Source organism: Oryctolagus cuniculus, chromosome 3 (genome assembly GCF_051225735.1).
Source record: "Oryctolagus cuniculus isolate XC-2025 breed Fujian yellow rabbit chromosome 3, ASM5122573v1, whole genome shotgun sequence".
NCBI lineage: Eukaryota > Metazoa > Chordata > Mammalia > Lagomorpha > Leporidae > Oryctolagus > Oryctolagus cuniculus.
In genome coordinates, this window is record NC_142869.1 from 38,699,533 (window position 1) to 38,711,783 (window position 12,251).

Here is a 12,251-nt window from a genome sequence, read left to right on the forward strand (position 1 = left end):
TAGAAAGCTATGTTCAGATGAGGAAGACAAGTACCATTTACTGGTTTGTTTCTTCATCAAATGCTATTGTGTCTGCCAGACATTTTTCCATGGATTCAGGAAAAAGAAAAGAAGAATAACAACAAACAGGACACGTGTCTGCTCTCAGGCAGTTTGCTTTTAGGGGGTGGCTACACCGACAAGCCAGTAGTCAGAGTTGTGATGTAACCAGGGTGCAGCAGGAACACAGAGGAAGCAGATGGAACTGAGCCTAGGAGTGGGGCTGCCTGTGCTCATTCTCCTGAGAAACAATTGATGCAAAAGATGGAGACACGAACGTGAAGCTGCTCCAGGCAGGCTGTAATTTCCGGAAGTCACCACCAGACGTCTGGGGTGGGGAGAGGTGGCACAAAGGGCTGATGCCAGAGCCATGTAGGCCATGTCCCACAGGGCCTCGGCCTGCTGGGCAGGGCTCAGGTTTTGGCCTGCAGGTGATGGGGAATTCAGAAAGGACTGTAAAACTGGGAGTGACGTCATCTAATCTAGGCTCGGCACTTAAAGTGTGGAGGACAGATTGGAGAGTCGGAGGCAGGAGAGCTCCCAGCACCTGCCTTTAACTGGTGGCTGCCGGAGCGGTGGAGCCTGATTGAAACAGTGGTGGGTGGGGGATGTCCTGGTGCAGCCCCATTCCCCAAGAGCCTCAGATCCGCGCCTGCAGCTGGCCAGGAACCCAAGCCCGGAAGCTGAACCAATTCAACACCGAGGGCCCTTTTCTTTTTTCTAAAGTTTTTACAGTGTTTAAGGACAAGAAGGGGCCGGCACCATGGCTCACTTGGTTAATCTTCCGCCTGTGGCACCGGCATCCCATATGGGTGCCGGGTTCTAGTCCTGGTTGCTCCTCTTCCAGTCCAGCTCTCTGTTGTGGCCCAGGAGGGCAGTGGAGGATGGCCCAAGTGCTTGGGCCCCTGCACCCGCATGGGAGACCAGGAAGAAGTACCTAGCTCCTGGCTTCAGATCAGCGCAATGTGCCGGCGGTGGTGGCCATTTGGGGAGTGAACCAATGGAAGGAAGATCTTTCTGTCTCTCTCTCTCTACCTATAACTCTACCTGCCAAATAAAACAAACAAACAAAGGACAAGAAAGCAGTATCTCTGAGAAGTTCGCTTGTTTTGACAGAATCAAAATGAGCATTTTATCATTATCACTCCTGGTATATCAAACTGATTGGCAGGAATGCAAGAAAGTCTGACTTGGAAATATTGCATAGAAAAAGTTTGAATTCACAAACATTACACTTTCAAGGCTTTGCCTATAAGTCTACATTAACACCTACTTATCTGATAGCAGCACTGCTGGTTTTAAAGGAGCTTGTTTGTTTTTTTCCTTCCAGAGGGAATGAAGAATGGCAGTATCATCTCTGGAACAAATTACTAAGCTAGTAACAAACCACAGAGGAATAGCTTCTCCACACAACTCAAGGGCAATAAACAGATAAGAATATAATTACAGGGAAAGGGGCCTCCACTATGCTGCTTTGAATTGCTCAAAATTTATTGTTATTATTAAAATATAATGCACCATCACTACGATCTGTTCTGGGAAAAAACAAACCATGAGGTTAGAGTTTTCTTTCTTAACCAAGAGAACAGCCAGAGCAAATCTGTCTTAGCCACTGGTGTTCTGTAGAATGATTATCAATAGACATTTATTCCAGGTTACAACTAAGAGACAAACCAAGTATTTTGCAGCCAAATTTTATACCCCAAATAGGTTCTCTGATGATTTATCATGCTACCATAGGAAATTTGAACAAATAACAAATTGTATAACATAAATAGACATGCAGTATGGGATGACATAAAAGATACAACTTGACCCTGGATTTTTCCTTTAGAATAATTCCTTTCATGAATAAGACTTTACTTTTTACATCTAGACTTACACTATATCTGGTCTGGTATCATGAAGAAAGTTAATGACACAGTTTATAAAAAAATCTCAACTACATATTTTATTTTAGTTTTTTGTCTCCCTAAACCACACACACACACACACACACACACACAAATTCTCCAAGTGGATGCCCAGGTTAGGTTGTGATGTTCTTAAGTAAACAAATTTATTGGCTGGCGCTGTGGCTCACAAGGCTAATCCTCCGCCTGTGGCGCCAGTACCCCAGGTTCTAGTCCTAGTTGGGGCGTCGGATTCTGTCCCGGTTGCCCCTCTTCCAGGCCAGCTCTCTGCTGTGGCCCGGGAGTGCAGTGGAGGATGGCCCAAGTGCTTGGGCCCTGCACCCCATGGGAGACCAGGAGAAGCATCTGGCTCCTGGCTTTGGATCGGCACAGCATGCCGGCTGTAGCAGCCATTTGGGGGATGAAGCAACGGAAAGGAAGACCTTTCTCTCTGTCTGTCTCTCTCTCTCACTGTCTAACTCTGGCTGTAAAAAAAAAAAAGTAACAAATTTATTAAGAGTTGGAATATAAATCATACAATTACTTGCAGCAGCAATAGTCTTTTTAAAAATGGCTAAAACAGGGATCAGTGCTGTAGCATAGCGGGTAAAGCCGCCGCCTGCAGTACCAGCATCCCATATGGGTGCCAGTTTGAGTTCGAGTCCTGGCTGTTCCACTTCTGATCCAACTCTCTGCTGTGGCCTGGGAAAGCAGTAGAAGATGGCCCAAGTCCTTGGACCCCTGCACCGGCATGAGAGATCTGGAAGAAGTTTCTGGCTCCTGGCTTTGGATCAGCTCAGCTCTAGCCACTGCGGCCAGTTGGGGAGTGAACCAGCGGATGGAAGATCTCTCTCTCTCTCTCTTTCCTTTTCTCTCTGTGTAACTCTTTCAAGGAAATAAATAAATATTTTAAAAAATGGCTAAAACAAATTTTTAAATTAAGTCATACACAAAGGACTATTAAGGATAGTTTTCCAAACAATACCTAGAAAGACAGGAAAATATTTGTTGCCTCATAATAAAGTTAAATAAATATTCTTTCTGAATCCTGTAAACACTATAAGATGCTTTGAGTTTATTTGGTTCCCATAAGGTAAAACACATGATTACTTTTATATAAGTTCCTCCAAATTCCTCCAAATTCTTACCTTCTCTCAAACTCTTATCTTTTTTTTTTTTTTAGATTTTTATTTATTTATTTGACAGGTAGAATTACAGACAGTGAGAAAAAGAGAGAGAGAGAGAGAGAGAGAGAGAGGTCTTCCTTCCATTGGTTCACTTCCCAAATGGCTGCAACAGATGGAACTATGCTGATCTGAAGCCAGGAGCCAGAAGTCTCCTCCAGGTCTCCCATGTGGGTGCAGGGCCCAAGGACCTGGGCCATCCTCCACTGCCCTCCCGGGCCATAGCAGAGAGCTGGACTGGAAGAGGAGCAACCAGGACTAGAACCCGGAGCCCATATGGGATACTGTCGCCGCAGGTGGAGGATTAACCTAGTGCGCCACAGCGCCGGCCACTCAAACTCTTATTGATGTCTTCACTGGACTTGGAGATTATCTCTTTCAGAAGTATGCTTTTTTGTTGGTTTTAATAATTACACTTAATTTTCTAGCAATAAACATGATTTAAAATTTAAGGTTCATGTAATTTTAGGCAAAGGTAGACATCAAAGCATCTACTTTTCTACATCCTTATATTTACAAAGCCTCGCATCCACTGTGGTTTGCTCCTTAAACTCACTGATCATGTTGTCAATGAATAAACTTTGCCCACTTACATTAAAGATTTCAAGATTCCTCAAAATTTCACAACACCACAGTTATTAAGATCTAATTTTCTTAGATTATAAGTATCAGTGTTATGCAATTTTTTGCTATTGGAAAAGAAATAAAAATTTTTGTTTTCTCTATATATTATATCCAAGCTCCATTATCAGTTCTCAAGATAATGTCTAAAATGGACATTAATAAAGAAAAATAAAGCTGCTCAAGGACTGAACTTATTCAGTATACAGTTAAGACTTCCTTAATCCTGCTATATTTTTGTCTTCTTTTTTTTCCCCCCTTTTTAAATTCCTATATTAAACCCTTGGTTGCTCATGGATTCAATCATTTATTATCAAAAATTTCAGAAACTTATGCTAATACATAGATTTAGGAAGGAATCAGACCAAATCTATTACCTCCATTAATAGTTAGAACAGAAGACAAAATAGCTAGCTGATATGAGTTGTGAATGTCACTATGACACAAAATATGGTGTGATTCACTTGTCTGGCTACAGGTAGAGTCGTTTTGTGAGTGACAACACACAGCATTTCCTACTTCTAACATGAAACTCCAGCTCATGAAGAATGTGCTGCACGACTTGAAAGTTTGTAACAGAGTAACAACTTTTCCCAGAAAATCATGAACAAAACCCCTTGGGAAATCAGGCACAGTGGGTATTTATCGTTTTCTTCCTTTCCTCCTGTGGTTTCCTTTCTTGAGACAAACAGGTGGTTCCAACAGAATCCAACACACCTGTTAAAAAACGACACGGCTGGCTTTTTTTCCTTTTCCTTTTCTTTTTCAGGGTTCCTTTCATTTGAGCTCAGTATTCCATGTTGTTTTCCACTTGATGGAGAAGCTGGTACTAATTGGCTGTGCTGCTTGATCTTGATCTTGATGAGAAGCCTACCCATCCTCTTCCTCTCCAAGAAACTCCCAAGTTTCCTTGCTAGTTCCAAATCACTGATTCTTTCTGGGGTTTCTTCCCAATTGATCTCTTGGCCCTGCTGTTCTTGTTGCAGAGACAACGCCGTAAGGTGGTCCTGATCCATGTGATTTTGTGGTCCTTTGTGTACAGTTTCAGGATCAGAAGGAGGCTGCAGCTGAAATTCTGAGTCACAGAAATTTCCATCCCCATCTGCAATGTGAGGCTTTCCCAAACATGTTTTTTCTTCAGTAAGAAACCCCTGGTCAGTTACCAACAAATAGAGTTGACCCTTGTATTTGGTCATGGTGCTAAAATGATTACTCTGAAAGAATCAAGTTCTTCTTCCTGAACCGTTGAAGGTAGTTCACATAACCCAAGGTAAGTCAGTTGAGTGGCTGTATTATTTAGAAACTGCTTGGCTACAGAGCCTTTGCCAACAAGCTCACTATTGTCTGACTGCTTACAAGAGATGGTCTTCTCCACTAGCTGGTTGTAGCTGCGGTTACCAACAGCTTTTACAATGTCATCAATCCGAGGATCTACTAACCACCCATGGGACAAAGGAGATCAAATGCCACGCATTCCAGTGCATATTCAAATACGCCAACACCAGTAAATCCTACATTTACATCCAGGATGTCTGTTGTTTGCTTGCAAAATTGCTATAGTGTCACTCATATTCTGTTTTTAATGTAAGCGTTGAATTTCTAAAATTTCTTTCGGCTTTGCATCGTGTAATCCCCGAAATATTCCATCAGCTGCTCCACGGTTGTGACTTCCATCATCGGTGATAGTTCCGTCTTCCAAGCCAGAAACAGTATGTCGCGGACCGGCCAGAAAGGGCAGGGTCCATTCTCATCGCACCTGATGATGGGCGCGTTCTCTTGCTCCCACTGGATCCACTTGGTAAGATGCACAGATTGTCCCGGAAGCTCTCCTTGGAGGCGGCCAATACCGGAGCCCCAGGCAGCACGGCCGCGCCCTCCATCTCCTCCTTCTCCTCTGGGACGCTGCTCTCAGCTCCCTCCTCGCTGTTGAGCGACAGGGGGAAGAATGCAAGTTCGAGAACGACTCCTGGGAGTCCAGGCTCCGCGGCGAGTGCGCTGGAGGGCTCGGGTCGCCGGGGGCCCCTCGGAGCAGGCGGAGCCCTCTCTGCGCTGCAGGTGCGGGCGGGATCCGTGTGTCTCGGGCCTCGGCCGGCTCCGGGGAGGCGGTCTCCTTGGGCTGCCCTCCCTAAGGCGCCTTCGCCGCGCAGGGCTCTCCAAAGCGCTCTCCCTTCAAGTTCGAGCTGGGTCGGAGCTGCAGGAGGCTGCTCCTGCCCATCCGAGGGCCCTTTGAACCTGGCTAGGTTTTGTCCTGTTTCACATAGTTTCTTGCTAAGAAAGAAGAGGCCAGCGTCGGCAGAAACCCCAATCTCAGGGCAGCAGCGTTAGGATCCCGCATTTCTCCTGCCTTGAGCCCAGAGGCTCCACCACCTGGACCGATTTGTCCCCTGCTCCCGCTGCTGACAGCCGTGGGAGCAGCGCTGGTCCTGAGCGCTTGACAGCAAGCAAGCGAGCAAGGCCCCGCGCCCATCTGCTACAGATGCTGTGAGTAACAGCCACAGTGCATGGCCAGCGGTGACCAATGACTAAGGAATGCCAAGTGCCTTTAACCTACAAAAGGAAGAAAGCCCCTGACCGCAGGGTTCTGACACAAAGGACCTAGGACCTTGAACCCTCCTAACACCTGGCCAGCTTTCCCACATCCTCAGTTGAAAAGCATGACAATGCAAGTGGAGGCAGTCTTTCTCCAACTCCTTCCAGTTGACCAGGTCTTTGTTGAAGGCTTACTCAGAAGGGGGCTGGCCCTGGAGGTGGTTCTAAGCAGCCCCTGTGTAAGAGCTAACTGCAAAACCATTTGAGAACAGTTGTGGTTCCTTTGCAGCCCGGTCCAGCTGTTTCCTTGGGCTCTTTCCCTAACCTTGAATAACCGGGAACCTGCAGCCATTCATGAATGAAAACACAAACCCTGAATCTGTCACTTAGAGGCGGTGATCAAGTGAATTAAAACCCAGGTCCATGTCAGGCCCAGGCCAAAGCCCGGAACCAGGAACTCTACCCTCATATCCCACGTGAGTGGCAGGGGCCCAAGCACTTGGGCCATCTTCCACTGCTTTCTCAGGCATGTTAGCAGGGAGTGGGATCAGAAACAGAGCAGCCAGGACTCAACCTTGCACTCCAATGTGGGATGCTGGTGTCATGAGCAGTGGCTGAACCCACTGCGCCGTAATGTCAGCATTGTGTTAAACCCTTGCTAAAATAAAACATTTTTGATTTGCACATTAGAGTAAGTTTTAATGTTTTTTTTAAAAAGCAACCCAAAAGACTCTGAAAAACTTTATTTTTGCTTTCAAAAATACCTTTTCTCCCTCCTGATTGTAGCAGCCATTTTTTATGTCTTTACTGATAAAAAGAATATTGCCTTAGGAGATATTTTTCACATCTTGTATATAACCTTGATTTTTTTTTTTTTAGAAAAATTTGATAGGACTGGAATTATGAAGCAAAACCTCCTTTCTCCACCTTTGAACTAGAGCTTGCATTATTATTTAGCCAAGTTTTCTTGATGGAGGCCACTGAGAGGGACAGTGACCGGAGAGGACACACATTGCATTAGGTGTATGAAGTATACAGAGTGCAGATCTTTCACTGCAAAAGCATTTGTTATGAAAATACTTTTACTTAAGAAAGATATTTTGGGGCTGGCGCCGTGGTGTAGTGAACTAAGCTTCTGCCTGTGGCACTGGCGTCCCATACAGGTGCCGGTTCCTGTCTTAGCTGCTCCTCTTCCAATCCAGCTCTCTGCTAATGGCCTGGGAAAGCAGTGGAAAATGGGCCCCCGCACCTACGTGGGAGACCTGGAGGAAGCGCCTGGTTCCTGTCTTTGGATCAGTGCAGCTCCAGCCGTTGAGGCCATTTGGGGAGTGAACCAGTGGATGGAAGACCTCTCTCTCTGTCTCTCTCCCTCTGTCTGTAACTCTACCTCTCAAATAAATAAATCAAATCTTAAAGAAAAAAAATACGCCCGGGCAAGATGGCGGAATAGGAAGGGCGCACACTGATAGTCCGGGGAGAGACAGTTTAATAAAAGTGGAGATACTGCAGGTTCAAGGAAGAGTAGGGGAGGAAACAGCAGAAGAAACTCTTCCGGAACGCGTGATTCACAGTGGACCTGCGTGGAGAGCGTGGGAGCCCACAGTTCGGGACACCAGCGGCAGACTCAACACACCAGCGCTGGAACGCGAGGTGAGCCGAACCTCAATAGCCTGAGACACCGGCAGGCAAGCGGAGAGAGGAGACTAGAGGGAACGACCCCGGAGGGGGGGGGGGGAGTTCACCAGGCTAACTGGAAGAGAGAGAGAGAGAGAGAGAGAGAGAGAAAAGGTGACTGGTACGGACACAGGTTTCTCTCTCTCCGCTCACCTCTCAAGGGCGATCAAGACAAAGAGCAGGCGCCATCTTGGACATACGTCATAAGCAGAGCGACCTCAGGTCTGCACCGGCCCTGAGCCTAGCAGAAAAACCTGACTCTGGGGGGGGGGGGGGGGATTAACAGGAGATTAGGACCTAGTGAATTTGTGGTGCTACTGAACTGAGACTGTGAAAAAAGAGACGGTGGGGGAGAGAACTCACGGAATTCACGTGAGCACTCTCCAGAGACGCTACAATTCTGTAACTTTGGCAACCCAGTGGGAGACTGAAGGAGAATTTGAGCCCACTCTGAGGGCAGAACAGATTCCCTGTGTGGTCCTTGGGAAAGAGCTTCCGATCTCTGGCTCCTGTGGGTATATCATTTGCCTGCTAACTACCTCCAACTTTGTTCAGCTGTGCGGAACTACTTCCCTTTTCAATCAAAAAAAGAAAGAGAGAGATCTATCACGCCTAACCTGGGAGTGTCACCTTTGGCACACCAAACAGAGCTCTCAGGTCACACCCTTCTCAAGCCTCTAAGGCTCCACTGTAAAAAGACAGTCCACTTAATCTAGAGTCATAGTATAACAAGAAAAAGCACCACAGTGAAGAAACCAAATATCTCCAATATGCCAAATAACAAACGCAAAAACTGAGGCAATAAAAACAAGGAAGTCACCATGACGTCCCCAAATGAAAAAGATACCCCAATTCAAGATTATGAAGATGATGAGATAGAAGAAATGCAAGAAGCAGATCTCAAAAAATTGATAAGAACATTAAGAAGTTCTCAAAAACAAATTCTTGAACTACAGAAATCCTTAATGGACAAGATAGAAAATCTCTCTCGTGAAAATGAAATATTAAGGAGGAATCAAAATGAAACAAAACAACTAGTACAACAGGAAACTGTGATAGTGACGAGAAATCATAATGAAGTGAAGAATTCAATAGATCAAATGAAAAACAGAATAGAGAGCCTTACAAACAGAATGGGTGAAGCAGAAGAGAGAATATCGGACTTAGAAGACAGAGAACAGGAAAGGATACATTCAGACCAAAGAAAAGAAGAGGAAATTAGAAATCTAAAACACATTGTCAGGAATCTTCAGGATACTATTAAAAAACCCAACATTCGGGTCCTAGGAGTACCTGAAGGCATGGAGAGGGAGAAAGGATTAGAAGGCCTTTTTAGTGAGATATTAGCAGAAAATTTCCCAGGTTTGGAGAAGGACAGAGAAATCCTAGTACAGGAAGCTCACAGAACCCCTAATAAACACGACCAAAAGAGATCCTCACCACGACACGTTGTAATTAAACTCACCACAGTGAAACATAAAGAAAAGATCCTAAAATGTGCAAGAGAGAAACGTCAAATTACTCTCAGAGGATCTCCAATCAGACTCACAGCTGACTTCTCATCAGAAACCCTACAAGCTAGGAGGGAATGGCGAGATATAGCCCAGGTACTAAGAGAGAACAACTGCCAGCCCAGAATATTATATCCTGCAAAGCTATCATTTGTGAATGAAGGTGAAATAAAGACTTTTCATAGCAAACAGAAATTGAAAGAATTTGTTGCAATTCGTCCAGCCCTGCAAAAGATGCTTAAAGATGTGTTACACACAGAAACACAGAAACACGGTCATCAATATGAAAGAAGGTAAAGGAAGGAAACCTCACAGCAAAAGATCACAGGGAATTCAAAGCATATATTAGAACTTATCTTTGGCAAATGGCAGGGCAAAGTCACCACTTATCATTAGTCACATTGAACGTTAATGGCCTGAACTGTCCAGTTAAAAGACACCGATTGGCTGACTGGGTTAAGGAACAAAACCCATCTATTTGCTGCTTACAAGAAACGCATCTTTCCAACAAAGATCCATACAGACTGAAAGTGAAAGGCTGGAAAAAGATATACCATGCCAACAGAAATGAAAAAAGAGCGGGCGTAGCCATCTTAATATCAGACAACATAAACTTTACCACAAAAATTGTTAAGAGTGACAAAGAGGGTCACTATATAATGATTAAGGGATCAATATAACAAGAAGATATAACAATTATCAATGTATATGCACCTAACTACAGGGCACCAGTTTATCTAAAAGATTTGTTAACAGACTTAAAGGGAGACTTAGACCCCAATACAATAGTACTGGGGGACTTCAATACTCCACTCTCAGAAATAGACAGATCAACAGGACAGAAGATCAACAAAGATACAGTAGATTTAAACGACACTATAGCCCAAATGGATCTACCAGATATATACAGAACTTTCAAGCCTACAGCTAAAGATTTTACATTCTTCTCAGCAGTACATGGAACCTTCTCTAGGATTGACCACATACTAGGCCATAAAGCAAGTCTCAGCAAATTCAAAAGAATTAGAATCATACCATGCAGCTTCTCAGACCATAAAGGAATGAAGTTGGAAATTAGCAACTCAGGAATCCCTAGAGCATACACAAACACATGGAGATTGAACAACATGCTCCTGAATGAACAATGGGTCATAGAAGAAATTAAAAGAGAAATCAAAAATTTTCTGGAAGTAAATGAGGATAACAGCACAACATACCAAAACTTATGGGATGCAGCAAAAGCAGTGTTAAGAGGAAAGTTTATATCAAAAGGTGCCTACATCAAGAAATTGGAAAGCCACCAAGTAGATGAGCTTTCAATTCACCTCAAGGATCTAGAAAACCTACAGCAAACTAGACCCAATCTAGTAGGAGAAGAGAAATAATTAAAATCAGAGAAGAAATCAACAGGATTGAATCCAAAAAAACATTACAAAAAATCAGCCAAACGAGGAGCTGGTTTTTTGAAAAAAAAATAAACAAAATTGACACCCCATTGGCCCAACTAACTAAAAAAAGAAGAGAAAAGACCCAAATCAATAAAATCAGAGATGAAAAAGGAAACGTAACAACAGACACCACAGAAATAAAAAGAATCATCAGAAATTACTACAAGGAATTGTATGCCAGCAAACAGGGAAACCTATCAGAAATGGATAGATTCCTGGACACATGCAACCTACCTAAATTGAACCAGGAAGACATCGAAAACCTAAACAGACCCATAACTGAGACAGAAATTGAAACAGTAATAAAGGCCCTCCCAACAAAGAAAAGCCCAGGACCAGATGGATTCACTGCTGAATTCTACCAGACATTTAAAGAAGAACTGACTCCAATTCTTCTCAAACTATTCAGAACAATCGAAAAAGAGGGAATCCTCCCAAATTCTTTCTATGAAGCCAGCATCACCTTAATTCCTAAGCCAGAAAAAGATGCAGCAATGAAAGAGAATTACAGACCAATATCCCTGATGAACATAGATGCAAAAATCCTCAATAAAATTCTCGCCAATAGAATGCAACAACACATCAGAAAGATCATCCACCCAGATCAAGTGGGATTTATCCCTGGTATGCAGGGATGGTTTAATGTGTGCAAAACAATCAATGTGATACACCACATTAACAGACTGCAGAAGAAAAACCATATGATTATCTCAATAGACGCCGAGAAAGCATTTGATAAAATACAACACCCGTTCATGATGAAAACTCTAAGCAAACTGGGTTTGGAAGGAACATTCCTCAATACAATCAAAGGAATCTATGAAAAACCCACAGCCAACATCCTATTGAATGGGGAAAAGTTGGAAGCATTTCCACTGAGATCTGGTACCAGACAGGGATGCCCACTCTCACCACTGCTATTCAATATAGTTCTGGAAGTTCTAGCAAGAGCTATTAGGCAAGAAAAAGAAATTAAAGGGATACAAATTGGGAAGGAAGAACTCAAACTATCCCTCTTTGCAGATGATATGATTCTTTATTTAGGGGACCCAAAGAACTCTACTAAGAGACTATTGGAACTCATAGAAGAGTTTGGCAAAGTAGCAGGGTATAAAATCAATGCACAAAAATCAACAGCCTTTGTATACACAGACAATGCCATGGCTGAGGAAGAACTTCTAAGATCAATCCCATTCACAATAGCTACAAAAACAATCAAATACCTTGGAATAAACTTAACCAAGGACGTTAAAGATCTCTACGATGAGAATTACAAAACCTTAAAGAAAGAAATAGAAGAGGATACCAAGAAATGGAAAAATCTTTCATGCTCATGGATTGAAAGAATCAATA

At 43.6% G+C, this 12,251-nt stretch overlaps 1 protein-coding gene and 1 pseudogene across 5 annotated transcripts in view; both read right to left on the bottom strand.

Moving 5' to 3' along the window:
* The window catches only part of CASP8 (caspase 8), a 60,966-nt gene that overhangs the window by 19,178 nt on the left and 29,537 nt on the right, over positions 1-12,251 (bottom strand). The gene's annotated exons all lie outside the window — the stretch shown is intronic.
* On the bottom strand, positions 56-9,755 carry LOC127491719 (ubiquitin carboxyl-terminal hydrolase MINDY-2 pseudogene; annotated as a pseudogene). The gene has a single exon (XR_016231952.1). The product of XR_016231952.1 is annotated as a ubiquitin carboxyl-terminal hydrolase MINDY-2 pseudogene (transcript).